The following is a 14,366-nucleotide window of genomic DNA, read 5'->3' as shown; positions in this document are numbered from 1 at the left end:
CTCCCAAGTAGCTGGGACTACAGGCACCCGCCACAACGCCCGGCTATTTTTTGGTTGCAGCCGTCATTGTTGTTTGGCGGGTCCGGGCTGGGGATTCAAACTCGCCACCTTAGGTGTACGTGGCTGGCGCCTTAGCCGGTTGAGCTATAGGCGCCGAGCCTTTTTCAGTAATATTCTAATGCATCTAAAAGGTACGGATTTCTCACATCAACTAAAATTAGTTAAATTCCTTGAAGATACATAGGAAGATAGTGACCAGATTCATTGCCGTGGAGGGTTCCTGGTGGGGGCTGAGGGGTGACTTCCCATTTCTATTTTTCTATAGCTGATCGTCTTTACATTTTTCATGAGAATATATTTATATATTTATGGTGTAATAATAAAGGGAAAAAGGGAAGTCGTTCTTCCAATTTAGTTCTTCACCAAATGAGCTCAGCAGCTAAGAACACTGAGGGGGAACTGAGGCCCGGGGAGCCCATGTGACTGCAGCAGGCGTGCGGTGAGTCAGGGGCCGAGGGAAGAGAAGGCCATACCCAGCGCCCGCCCGCATCACGTGATGCCGGAGCATAGCAAACTGGCTTGTTTTGCAATCCAGGCAGGTCCTTTAACCACAAGCCTGCTGGCTGGCCCCATGCGGCTCGGGGAGCTGGTGCCAACCCTCTTCCCTCGAATGAGTCATGCCTCTTCCCGCAATAGCTGGGGGAGGATGTGGAGAAGTGGGTCTCCGGGCAGAGGCACAGCTACTGTCCACAGGCCCTGCCAGGCTGGGTGCCCTGCAGGCTGATGGGCTCCAGGGAATGTCCCCAGATGGGGGCTGCTGCTTTAGCATGTAGATTAACATCACCGTGGACATTGGCTTTACACCACTGCCATGTGCGGTTTGGGGGGCTCCCATCAAACACTGATGTATATTATGTTCAGGGCACTGTGCTCATGCATCATAATTACCTGTGAGGCTGGGGTTGCTGGGCCCATTTTACAGATGATGAAACTGAGCCTCAAAGGAAGTTAAGTGACTTATCCAAGTTCCACGGCCCAAGCTAGTAAGTGGAGTAGGAGTAGGAGTAGGATTTGATACCAGGTCTAGCTCAATCGAAGTCCAGATGACTTTCATTGCAATCGTGTTGATTCCTCTGGCCAGAAAGTTTGTGCTCACAGGAGTGTGTGCCCTTGGAGGCTGTTGCTCATGGGGCAGGCTTGGTTTGCTGGTGGGAGGGGAAGGGGAGGCAGAAGAAGTGGGAAGTCCTCAGAGAGGGCAGAACTACTTTGACAATAGAAGCTCTTCCTCTGCCAGGTGTTACATGGAGCATATCACTTTCACAACTGGTGACACGCTCATTCCGGCTTTTCAATGGGAAAACCGAGGCTCAGAGAGTGAAGCTAGCAAGAAGAGGCAGGGAGCAAACCCAGGTCTATTTGATCCCCAAATCTATCCTCATAGCTACCCAGTTTTTTCTGGGCAACTTGGCTCTCAGCCCTCTTTCCTTCTTCAGCTTGGCTCTGTCCATTATACAAATTCTTTCCATGCCTCAATACCCTATGGGGTGTCACCTCCTCCATGAAGTCCTCCTCAATGAGGAGTTCTCTCTGTCTCCGTGGCTCCCTGACACATGTCACATGGCTTTGTGGCTCTTCCTATTTGTCTATTCAGGGGACTCTGAGCTCCTATAGGGTAGATGTAGTGTCATATTTGTCAATTAGTTTTTAAACCCTTTGATCATGTCCTTCCATTCAGCAGCTAATGCAGCAGTTATATCATAGCTCCACACATCCATAGATCTGAGTTTGAATCCTGCCTAGGCAGGCTGATGTTGGGGTAATTAATTTACTTCTTTCAGCTCCATCTGTAAAATAGAAATTCTAATGTCTATTTCATAGTGTCCTTATAAAGCTTAGTACAGGTCCTGAGGTACAGAGTGCATTAATACCATAAACCCTCTGGTCTAGCACAGTCATGGGTGAGCAGGTGACTGGCTGGGGAAAGTGTGCCTGCCCTCGCCAAGATGGCTGTCCCTACTCTATGGTAAGGGCCTGATTCAAAGCTCTGGGCCCACAACTTGTAACTCCATCTCCTGAATATATCATTTTTTATTCTTCAGAGGTGGCCAAGTGTAGTGACTTACGCCCAAATGTACAGATGCAGAAAAAGATAGGATAGGATGAACTAATTTCTAAATAAAAATTCCCATATGAAGTCATACAAAGACTAAACATTCTTCTTAGCAAAGTATCTCAAGAATGAACGAAAAACTATCCAATGTACTCAGTTTTACTATGAAACCAATTTATAGCTTTCATAAGAAGAAGGGGAAAGGGGAGAGGGAGGGAGGGGGGAGGGAAGGATGGGTAGAGGGAGAGTAATTGGTGGGACCACGCTTACGGTGCATCTTACAAGGGTATGTGTGAAATTTACTAGGTGTGGAATATAAATGTCTTAACACAATAACTAAGAAATGCCATGATGGCTATGTTAACCAGTTTGATGAAAACATTTCAAATTATATATAAAACCAGCACATTGTACCCCATGATTGCATTAATGTACACAGCTATGATTTCATAACATATTTAATTCTTAATTCCAACCATGAACATTGAATTACATCAACTATCTAAGAAAAATAAAAGAAAGAAGAAAGAAGTTATTAATTCCCAGTGCTGGTGAGAGTGACTGAACTTCGTGCGTGCACAACTTGTGACCATCCAGATTCTTACAAACTGTTGGGATAATGTAACACATTGTCACATTCTGACACGTATTTCAAGAAAACAATTTTGAAGAAAGGCCTACGTGTAAGCAGAAGATGTTTTCTACATCAGTACTTAGAACAGTAAAACTTGGGATAATCCTTAAAGGTGCATTGATAGCATTGTGGTAAATCAAATCATGGTGTATCAATGTAATGGTACAGGGTCGCTGACAGTGGTCTCACAGAAACATTCACCATGTTTATTATGCATTATTTGGAAAGCAGAACATGAGCTGGACCTATTATTAACATACCCATTTATGAATATGGGTCTATTAAATTTGCACATGAATACGGGCAAGGACAGAAAGGTTGGTCAAAGGCAGAATGGGAGGGTTGTGGTGGGTGGGAAGCTGTGGATTGCCTCTAATGCTCTTTGGACTGAGTCACTATCTCTGGGTCCCCCTCTAAGGGACCTGGAGAGGTACAGTGACTTTAAGATTTTGTGCCCAGAGTCTTCCTCACTGTGCATCTCCTATAGCCAGGTCTTGACAGCAAATCCCCAAATATAGCTTCTGTGCTGACCTCAAGCTACAAATATGTGTAAATGCCGCTTTTCTGGCTCCAGAAAGCAGAAGGGCCTTTACCAGGGATTTTCGGGAGGCCAGAGCACGCCGGTCTTGGCTAGAGGTTCTCAGGAGTGTTCTCCAATGCCGTTCAGCAGTGGCTGATCTTGCTTGGTGGTTCCTAATGACAGTTTTCATGGAGGCAAAGAGCTCTACACGGGAGGGATGTGGCATCAAGCCTAATGGGGCGGATGGGAGCCCCGTTGGTTAAGTTTGGAAATCTGAGTACCTAGGAAATGTGGACTCATGCACTTTGGCACACAGACCAGTTCCAGCTTCAGACAGAGCAAAGTCATGGATGGAACCATTTCTGTATGAAAGGAACTCCAGAAGGGCTTGGCTTCCCAGCCACTCTCCCCAGGATCCTTCCTCCATCTGTCCATACCTGTCCTCAGATGCAGCCTCCTGGGCTCAGCTGCTCCGGGCTCCTGCGCAGATGGCTCCACCTTTACCCAGCCACTGAGAACAGGTGTGTGCTGTCAGTCAACAACCAGCCCTGCCACACCTGGCCTCTCACAGCCTGCGCGACTGGAGTAGCCGTCAGAGAGCCCTTTGCGTTGGTAAAGATTTCGCCCTCGCTGCCATTCATTCATTCATTCATTTATGCATTCATCTGCTCCTCAGTCGTGAAGAACCACCTACTTTGTGCCAGACATTGCTCTAAGCCATGGAGATATGACAGGACCATGGTGGCCCCAAGTGAATAATAAAAAGCCAAGAAAATAATGTATTTTCTCCAAGTTCTGTAAAAGAAACCAGGAGGTGCTCTGCTCTGATGCTGCTTTGATGCAGAACAATGGGTAGGGGTGAATGGGCAGCGCTTCCTTCCGCTGGGGTGGCCACTGGAGACCTTTCTGAGGAAGTGCCAGTTCAGCAGAGGCAGGAAAGAGGAGAAAAAAGTCCACGATGCAAGAAACCTGGGGAAGAGCCTTCCAGGCAGTGAGTGGGAAGGGCAGAGCCGAGCCTCAGCAGGCAGGGCTGGCGTGCTCCAGAGTGCCAGAAACACCTGTCTAGGGCCTCCCACCCATCCTCTCTCTCGCCCTTGTTTCTGCTTTCTCTCTCTGCCTCTCTTTCCCTCCTCAGTTGATCATTCAGTCTCCATCTGTATCTTGGTGTCTGATTTACCTTGTTGGAAGCTGGCCCCGTCTCTCTCTGTCTCTTTCTTCCCCTTTCTGACTCTTTCAAGTCTCTCTGACTCCGGATTGCTTTTCTCAGCCTTTGTCTCTTTCCAGCCCCACTCCTGTTTTCTTAGCACCTCTCATTTTCTCTGTCTCTCCCTCCCGCTTCGTCTCCCCATCCCCACCTAACTCTGGCTCCCACGTTCCCTCCCTCTTTCTGCTCCTCTGCCTCCTGTGAAGTCTCTTCCATTCCTGAGCAGAGGCCGCTGGGACGTGCGTCTGATGATATTGCCACTGACAGCTAAAGCCTTTAAATCATTTCCACAGTGCGTCTCGGGAAGGTGGTAAGCCAGCGGTGTTTTGTCTGTACCCAAGAAAGACAGGGGTTTTTAAACAAATATATACATTCTCAGAAGCCCGAGAGATTGTATTTCTCCATTGATCCATTATGAGGCTGAGTAAGTGAACAGCGTGCTTGATGCCTGCGGGGGAACCACAGAATGCTCAGGCTGGGCTGGGCGAGGAAGGAGGAGGGGTGCAAAGTGGCCCAGTGGGGCCCAGGCCAGAGCTCCAAGGCCCTGAACAAAGTGGCTTAATCGCAGAGGAGCAGGATTACTTCCCACGGGGGAAGCTTCATGCTGCTCAAGTCATCTCCTTTGTAAAGCCTTCCTGACCAGCGCCCAGGTCCCTAAGGAGAAGTGACAGCTCATGTCTCTGGGAAGCTCTGGCTTAGCACCTGGGACTCTTTAGGGCCTACAGGGGCCTCCTCCTCACTGGGCCTTGCAGTTCCTGGGAACATGCTTAGGTTACACCTCAGTGGCCACCTGCCTCTATCCTGCCTAGCTGAGCCAGATTCCAGTTTGGGGCTCATTATGGAGGGGTGGGGGGTCCTGTAATTTACATTCACTTAGCTTATTGGTGGCTTTGGAAAAGTGCCTCAGTTTCCTCATCTTTAAAATAAAGGTATCGATGAACCAGTGCAGGTAAAATGCTTGGGAAATTGTAGAAAATGTTTAGTGACAGGAGCTCTTGTCACCACCATCACCACCACCACCATCAGCTGCAGCATCTCCAATTCTTCAGACCTGGCTGCCATGTAGTCAACTGGCCATCAGAAGCCTCGCTCTCTTAGTTATGGGGGGAGAGGACACTATAATTTTAGGCACAAAAGGCTAGTTGTAATCTGTGTGGACATTTTTTTTTTTTTTTTTTTTTTTACCAGATATGTTCTTCACACCCTGGATCCCTGGGCAGAGATATTTGAAGAACTGGCTTATGCATAATAGATAACCAAGAAGTATAGTTCCTTTTCCTTTCTTTCTGCTTATTTGCTTTTCCTGGAAAGACCTTTTCTGTGGTGTAGCTCCTTCCCTACTCCAGATTGACCTGTGGTTTCTTGCCAGGGTATCTTGCCTGACTCTCAGCCCCTGAAGGCCCTAGGACAGGCAGGACAGGCCCTTTTCACATTGCCAGAGCTGTACAGCCCATGCTTTGCCCGAGCATTTGCTACGGTGTTTTAGAAAGCTCAATTTATTTGATTCTAGAACTTTTCACTACTTCTCTCTGAGCTTTAGCTTCCTCTAGTGTAAAAATGGAAGCATCATCTACCTAAGGCTTAAATGCAAAGATTACATGGACTAATGCATGATGGGGCAGGTGGACAGATGAGTGGAAGAACTCTTCAAAGCAAAGGCCATGAAGCTCTGTCTTCAAAGCCCCAGAGCTTCACTGTCCAATATGGTAGCCACCAGCCCTTGAAACATGGCTTGTCTGGATTGACCTGAACTGCAAGCATAAAATACACGGTGGATTTCACAGACTGCTTTACGAAAATGCAAAATAAGTCATTAATAATTTTTTAAATTGAGGGTACAAAGAACTAGGTTACAATGTTTTCATTTGTTAGGTAAAGTCCCTCTTATAATTGTGTTCTGCCCCCAAGAGGTGTGCCATCTACTCTAACATTGTGCCCATTCATTGGGAACACCCTCATCCCTCGTTCTCCTCCCCTCTCTCCGCCCCATCGTTCCCCCTAATTTGAATTGATTTGAGTTTTTCTCTTATGTGGGCATGTATCAGATTTGTCTACTGCCCTCATATTAGAATTGAGTACAATGGATTCTTACTTCTCCATTTTTTGGAATGTTTTACTAAGAAGAATGTACTTCAGCTCCATCCAGGTTAATACAAAAGATGTAAAGTCTCCATCTTTTTTAATGGCTGAATAGTATTCCATGGTATCCATGCCACACAGCTTATTAATCCATCCCTGGGTTGGTGATGTTTAGGTTATTTCCACATTTGGGCTATTGTAATTATATTGATTACATGTGGAAATGATAAGACTTTGGATATAGCGGGCTCCGTAAAACTAATGAAAAATTATTTATGAAATGGTATTTATATTTTACATGAACATAAATATACAGCAGATACCAAAACACTTGTTCTATAATAACAAAAGCAATGATTAGATCATAAAATTATTTAAATGGATTTTATCAGTTTCTTCTTGATTTCACCAATGTGTCCATTAGAAAATTTAAAATTATGCAAGGGGCTTACATTGTAGTTCTATTGCATAGAGCTCAGTGAAGGACCAGCTCAGCACATGTAAATAACACATGTGACTGGATAAATGAACAGATGAAGAAAAAATGAAAACACATTTGTGAGTGGTAAACAGATAAGTAAATAAATTAATAAATGGATAAATGAACAGATGGAAATAGATGAACAGAGCGATAAATGAAAAAGCAAATAGAAGAACAGGTAGATGGGGCAGGTGGACAGATGAGTGGAAGAAAGAATGAATACAATGATGGAATGAAAGAGGGGCTAGAAATAAAAACGTGATAAGTCAGTGAATGAATAAATTACTGAAAAGTGAAATAAGTAAGTACCTAAGTACAAAAATAAATACATAAAGAACAGATGTCCTGAAATCAGGACTTGACTTTGACAAGGCTTGTTCCTGGACCTAGGAAGTCTAAGCTTTTGACCAAGAAAAAAAGGTTTACCCTTGCTCTTGGGGAATTTATTATTTTAATTGTTAGCCTTCATCAGAGGTTATTGGAATTCCCCCCCCAAGACAGTTTATCACTTGTAATTATTTGTCACATCGTTGCAATTCTATCCAGATCCTTAACTTTCTAATCATGCATCTTTTATGGGGTCTCCTTTAAAGAAGCACTATAATTACGTGCCAAGGGTCCCAGTAAATTTTATCAGGCCATAAAATATTATACTTTAATTATTTGAAAGGGGGAGAAAGGCAAATGTTCCCTCTGCAAGACTGATGATCAATACCAGGGGGCTGACGGTGGCACCGGTAGGTTCAGACATTCTCCTGCTCCTGGATTCCTGCCGGGAGCTCATGCTTCCTACTCCAGGCAGAGTCTCCACACAGCAGGGGTGGGGGCTGCTGTACTCAGGCACCTGTTTTGATTCTCCAATGGACACCGGGCTGTAATAAACTCATGAACCTACTTCCCTGAAGTGGTTTCATTATGCATAGCAGTCTGAGAGGTTGTTGGGAGGACACTGTTACTGAACCCTTTTTGCAGATGAGGAAACTTAGACCTAAGGAGCAATTAGCCGCGACACTCTATCTTAGCTCTCCTGACTGTATGGTGGTTTTCTTTTTCCTTTTTTTCTGCCCCTTGCCACAACTGCTGATAGGAACTGAATTCAGAGAACATATACGACCTCAATGGGGTAGGGATTTTTCATTCTCAAGGGTTTGCAGGTAGAGACGCTATGACATCGGTGCTTTGCATCCAACAGCTAATTCATTTGTTTATTCATATCAGATGCTGGTGCTGGGGTGACGCAGTAAATGAGGCAGACAGGCCCACGCTCCTCTGGGGCTCCCTGTCTCTGTGGGGAGACGTGCATTGGCCAAACCATCACATAGACCATGGATATTGCACCTGTGGTGACTGCTCAGAATGAGGGGTCCATGGGCTGGGCTTTGAAACCTGGGGCTATTCATGAGCCAGCAAGGTCATAGAAGGCTTTCCTGAGGAAAGACATGATCTGATGAAGGACAAGTAGGAGTTGACCAGGGAAATCAAGGAAGAAGACGTGTTCTAGATAGAGGGAATGGCTTATACAAAGGGTCTGCCAGGGAGAGGGGAAAGCCAGAAAGAAAATGACTGATGCAGAGTCATCAGTGAGAGACAGAGGCAGTGGGCCATGCTGAGGCCTTTGGCTTCAATCGTAAGAGCACTGAAGGGTTTGGGTGAGGAAAAGGATTTGCTTCCGGGCCATGCAGGTAAGGCAAAGTGCAGGACAGAAGGGAGAAGTGACTGTGCTTAGGGACAGATGTCAGGAGACTCACTTGTCTGAGCACAGAGGTGAACTCAAGAGGAGGAAGGCAGGGGAGGATGACTAATCCCCACTCATCCTTCTGGTCTTGGCTTCTATGTCATTTCCTTGGGGAGCCCTTTTTTGACCCCTAGTTGAGCCAGCTCCTCTGCCCCCAAGGGGCTCCCCACCCTGCACTTCCCTTTTCACATCACACATGATTACTGCCATGTCTTTCCTAGTGGCTTCTTCCCCTTCGGTGGCAGTGGGCCCCTTCCACGAGGGCAGGGACTGCGTGTGTCTTGACCACTGGTGGTCGTCCCACTCCCAGCCTGTGGCCTGGCACATGCCTGGCAGGTGAGGCACAGAGCTGGATGAACAAACACATTGTGGGGCACCCCCGAGAGGGTTGGGCACCCACAAGTAGGCGGCACGTTTTCTATAGATTCTTCCCTTCATTGCCCCTCCCCTCCCTTCCTTTGCCCCCTCCTTGTTCACTTCCCTTTTTTGCTCTGAAAGTGAACTCTTCTAAACTCAGGGAGCTCACATCTAAAAGAAGTAATGAACATGTGAGATGACCTTTCCACTCCAGATCTGAAATATCAGCTTCCCCAGAAAGGGTTGTGACATGTATATTCATGATATAGTTGAACTACCTTGATTGGAGAGGTAAAAGGACTTACTTGGTCATGATTGCATAGACTGAAGATGACAGGGCAATTTATGAAAACCCTTCATGTCACCATCTCAGAGTGACTCATCTTGTTCCTAGGTTTGGTGCTGATCACGTCAGGGTGAACACTTTTTGGTAAACCCTGTGGTTACCGGGCTCGTGAAATCCCTAGCAATCTTTTTCTGCACAAAGAAAGTTATATTTATATCAATATTAATAACATTTATGCTAATGGAGGCTAGCATGTATGCCAGGAACTCCCCCTAGAGATTTGCCAGTCTGAAAGCTGAATGTTCTGGCAGCATTTTCTTTTTGGGTGTATGATCTTATTATCTATTGTGACATTAAAATATCCCCAAACAGGTAAATGAAAACAACGTGAGCACTTACCCTGCTCCCAAATTAGCATTTTGAGCAGGGTTTGGAAGGGACATGTGACTTTCCACACAGGTTCAGCTAGGATAGCACAGCTGAGGCTGAGGCTTCACTCCCAGGGCGACTCGCCCACATGGCTGGCAAATAGGTCCTGGCTCTTGGTTTCCCTCCACAGGAGCCTCTCCACAGCGTGTCTTGGGCTTCCTCACAGCATGGCAGCTGAGTTCCAACAGTCAGCATGCTGAAAACAGGAGGCAGGCCTGCCCATTTCTTGAGGCTCATCCTGGAGACTTGCACAGAGGTACTTTTGCTATGTGCTGTTGGTCAAGGTGTCACGAACATACCTAGATTTAAAGGAGGGTATGGACACCCCTTCTTCAATAGGAATTGTGTCAAAGAATCTTTTGGCTTTGTTTTGAACACCTCATGGCAAATATTCATCGTTACCTCTGGGATCCCTTGGAATTATCACTTTGATCCAGAGTTGTCTATTACTGTTTAGATCACCTGATAATTTCTTATCCGAACTAGGAGACACCAGAAGAATTAAATAAGATATTATAAATAACAATACCAGACAATGAGTGCAAAACAGAGTAAGTACCAGGCAAACCAAGTCTGTCCCTGGGGACGAGAAGTAATGTCTGTTCCAAGTCATCTTGGAGCAGTTGTATTAGACCCCTGTGCTCCGTTTAAGTATAAAATCCATTTTAGAACATTTGGAGAAATGTTTAAAAATAAAGAGAAATGTCTTTTTTTCCCTGGATATGAAATCAGTGCTTATCTGGAAGACTCATTTAAATAGAACTACTGCTTTTCTGAGTCTCCCTGGTATCTTCCTGTACTCTGCTGTGAGCTCTGCCACCTATAGACACAGGTCAACCCTCTGTGCTACTGGCTGTGGCTTCCCTGACCCCCAGCTGCGAGTGTTCACTCTGTACTTGTCTCTGGGCTAGATTCTGAGAAAGCAGATGTGGGCAAAGCATGGTCCTGATGTGGGTAAAACATGGTGCATGTGACTTCTAGGGAACAACTGTCCAGTCAATAGGTCATTGCAAAGTAGGGTGATAAGGGCCATCTTATAAGAAAAAGCCAAATGTTGTGGCAGCACTAGAAATCAGGTAAATGGAAAAATCCCAGGAGATTTCACAGAGTGATACTGATTTATTTCTTGATTATTTAGTACGTCTCGGGCACCTCGCTAAGCCCCTTATGTGTATCATTTCGTTCACTATTTAGAAAGCCCCCTTCAGGGTGAACATCATTATTTCTCCATTTTAAAGGTGAAGAAACTGAGGCTCAGAGAGGTGAAGTAACTTGACTAAGTTTATATAAGTAGCAGAGTGGAACAGGTGCTGGGGGCAGTGCCAGTGAAGAAGGATCCAAGGGAGTGTCTAAAAACTCAAAGGTGGGAAAAGGTGTTTTAGGCAGAGAGATGGGCAGGAATGAGGATAGTTGGCTGGAACAGAGCTTGGCCAGCCTGGGATCCAGCTGGCCACTTGTTTCATCTAGAGCATAGTAGGGGGTGGAGGAGGGCACAGTGGGGTCCTAACTAGAAAGGAATCTTGCAAGGTGGGGGTGGGTTAGATATTCTCCAGTGGACACAGGCTCCTTGTGAGGGTCAACGCAAGGAAGTGAGTGGAATATTGGACTCAGCCAGCAGGTGCCATCGAAAGATGTAGCCTCCTGATATAGTAGGAAGGATCCATGGACCAGCAGCATCCTCTAAGAGTTTGTTAGAAATGTGGAATCTGGCCTCACCTCAGACCTACAGGATCAGAACTTGCATTTTAACAAGATGTCCAGGTGCTCTGTCTGCACATGGCAGCTTGGGAAGCACTATTTCGGAACATTGCACTGCATTGAGTTTATAGCTCTGTGTTTGTTCACAGTCAAGACTTTACAGTGTTTCTGGTTTTGCAAACCCAGGCAAGGGTTTGAGAAAGATGCGGAGGTCAGAGGCCAGTAACATCAGGAACTGCATCCATCTGTTAGATTTTCTTCTCCTGGTTATTCTGGTGACCTGGATCCTCTGCAGTGGAACTAGTCCCACCTCTGGTTCCCAGCCACCCACTCCACAAACTCTGAGGAACAAGGCAATATGATTTTGTGGGCCACTGGGGGCACCATGTGTCACTGGGTCTTCATGTCACAGACCCCTGTGTGACGGATTGGTTACTAGTCCGTGGAGGCAGGTGAGAGGATGAACAGACCCCATTCTGTCCAAGTCATAGGACAGCACCAAGATTGAGAGGGAGGGCGACATTCATGTTTTACCAGGGCGAGGGCTTTCTTTGGCTGAAGTTGGGGGTCTGTGGTCTGAAATTGATCTCTTTGGCAATCGTACTCCCTGCTGACTCTTGGGTGGGAATGGGGGCCAACTGTGGGGAGGTCTGAATCCAGTGGCTCAGACTACAGAGATTTTGGCTCTGGCATCTTCCTCCTGGCCCTCAGGGAGCCTTAAGTAGTTCCTGAAGTCAGAATTAGTGACGCTGGCTAGAGATGTAGCTGCCCAGACATTTCCATCTTTCCTTCTTTGCTCCACAAGTCTTTCCACAGGCATCACTCTGTGACAGTCTTCCTCGGCCTCTGGGAAGAGGAGGGCAGGCCCTGGCCTGCAGAAGTTCTCAGGGTGGTTGGGGAGAGAGACAGTGCATAGCATTATAAAGGCTCTGAGAGAGGGGAGCTGATCATGCCAGAGGCACAAGAGGGAGAGGACTCTGGTTTCAGATGGATAATGGTTCTGCCATTTTTCACTTTCTTGTCTTTGACCAAATGTCGTAGCCTCTTCAGCCCTTGAAATCTTAGAGTATCATTGCTAGGGAAGCACTAAGTGGGGTATGAGATCACACCCAGTCAAGAATGGAGCACTCGGTAGGTATTCCCCAAATGCTGGCCCCTAACTCCAGACTCCAGGCTGGGGCAACCATCCTGGCTCACCAGGGGAGATAAACTGAAGGGCCTGGTTTCGTTTCATGAACCACACATGCCCAGGGCTCCTCCTGGTCTGGTAGGGAAGTGACTTAATTCACGTGCCTTAGAAGATGCATGTGAGGATGACATGCCCAGGCAACCAACGGGATCTTGCAAAACCTTTGATTCCCTCACTGCTGCAGAGGAATGGGGGGGGGGGGGCATCGCCGTTCTTACACGGCCTGCAAGGCTATGTTTACTTTGGCCATTTTTTATGAAGACGGACCGAATATTCAGGGACTTGCTCTTAATACCATTTCTTCCTTCTTTTCCTCCTCTGTATCTTTCTCCTCTCCTCCTTTCTCTCCCTTCTTTTTCTTTTAATAACACACCTTCTACGTAGTCCTTTGACCCTCTCTAGAAGGGTATGAACCAGTGGGTTGTTGGGAGGGCTGGTTCATTCTGAGGCTGGGCAGCTGGGGAGCAGGAGGCAAAGGTCCCACGACAGCAATGAGGCCCAAGGCTGCTTTGCAGACTCACAGAAACTTCCGAGACCTGGAACAAACAGGCTGTAACATCAGCATGAGGCTTAAACTCATCAGGGGAGGTGAGCAGGTCAGGACCCCACTCCACCCATTGGCCAGACTCTATCTATTCTTGCAAACTCAGCTCAGAGGCATTCTTTTTTTCTTTAAAAATATGCTTTTCTTGACATCCCATGGCCTTTGGCCTTAGCAAAGGTGATGACTAACCCCTTCCTGTGAGAAGCAAGGACTCTGCTGTCCTTTGAAGGGAGCGTGAGTAATGGGTTCACTTCTGCATCTTGGCTCAGCCTCTTCTAGTCACACCCAAGTGCCCCATGCCACACACTGCTGCAGTGCCCACATATGGGCACACTCTCCTGCACACTCAGTAGTGTGTGCATATTTATTGTCTCCCATGTACACACTTGATGTTTCATACACTCACAGGTGTAGGCACTCATACCACGTGGCTCGAATGCCCCTCCACAAGCAGGTCCCACCCTTAGGCTCCATCAGGGAGCTTTACTGCCTGGGACCCCAGAGACCTGCAGACCTGACATTGGCAGTGGCTGAGCGGGCCTTTTGGAGACACATTCATAAAACCTCGTAAATTGTCTCTGTGCAACGTTGCATCCACATTTTAATTTCTTCAATAAATATACACATTCTTATTTCCTAACAGCTCCAGCATTGGCTGAGTGCCAGGCCAAGGGGTCCACTTACTGCGTGTTTGGCCAGGACGCACTGTGGGTAAGAATGGGGGCCACGCTGTCTGTGGGTTGAGACCTGAGACACATCTCTGGGCACCTGGGATACAGAGCTCAATTTGGATGGGGTGCTAGAGGTAGCCTCATCCAGATACAAATTACACCTCTCCCTGTAGGCCATTCATCTTCTCCTTTGTTCACTTAGTCCATCCTAACCCTTTTACAGAGGTTTTAGGCATTAAGCCTGTTTTTCAGACTCACAAACTGAGGCTTGGAAAAATTAAGTGATGATCAGGGTAGGGCCTGGGAATCTGCATTAGAATGACATGCCAGATCTATCTGATGTGGGTAGTTTGTGGTCATAATTTGAAAGTAGAGTTATTTGGTGGTTATACTTGGAGCTCAGGGCATAACCCACAATTCCCCTTAACC

General features: G+C 46.7%; 1 long non-coding RNA gene across 1 annotated transcript in view; it reads left to right on the top strand.

Moving 5' to 3' along the window:
• The window catches only part of LOC111724462, an 18,066-nt gene extending 3,962 nt beyond the window's left edge, over window positions 1-14,104 (top strand). Inside the window, exon 3 of the long non-coding RNA XR_002772764.1 lies at window positions 13,910-14,104. This is a non-coding gene — a long non-coding RNA (uncharacterized LOC111724462). The remainder of the gene's footprint in view (window positions 1-13,909) is intronic.
• The last annotated feature ends 262 nt before the right edge of the window (window positions 14,105-14,366 follow it).

Source organism: Otolemur garnettii, unplaced genomic scaffold, assembly GCF_000181295.1.
Source record: "Otolemur garnettii isolate 467f Iridium unplaced genomic scaffold, OtoGar3 scaffold00023, whole genome shotgun sequence".
NCBI lineage: Eukaryota > Metazoa > Chordata > Mammalia > Primates > Galagidae > Otolemur > Otolemur garnettii.
The sequence above is the reverse complement of the archived record's forward strand: the minus strand, read 5'-3'. Positions and strand labels throughout refer to the sequence as shown.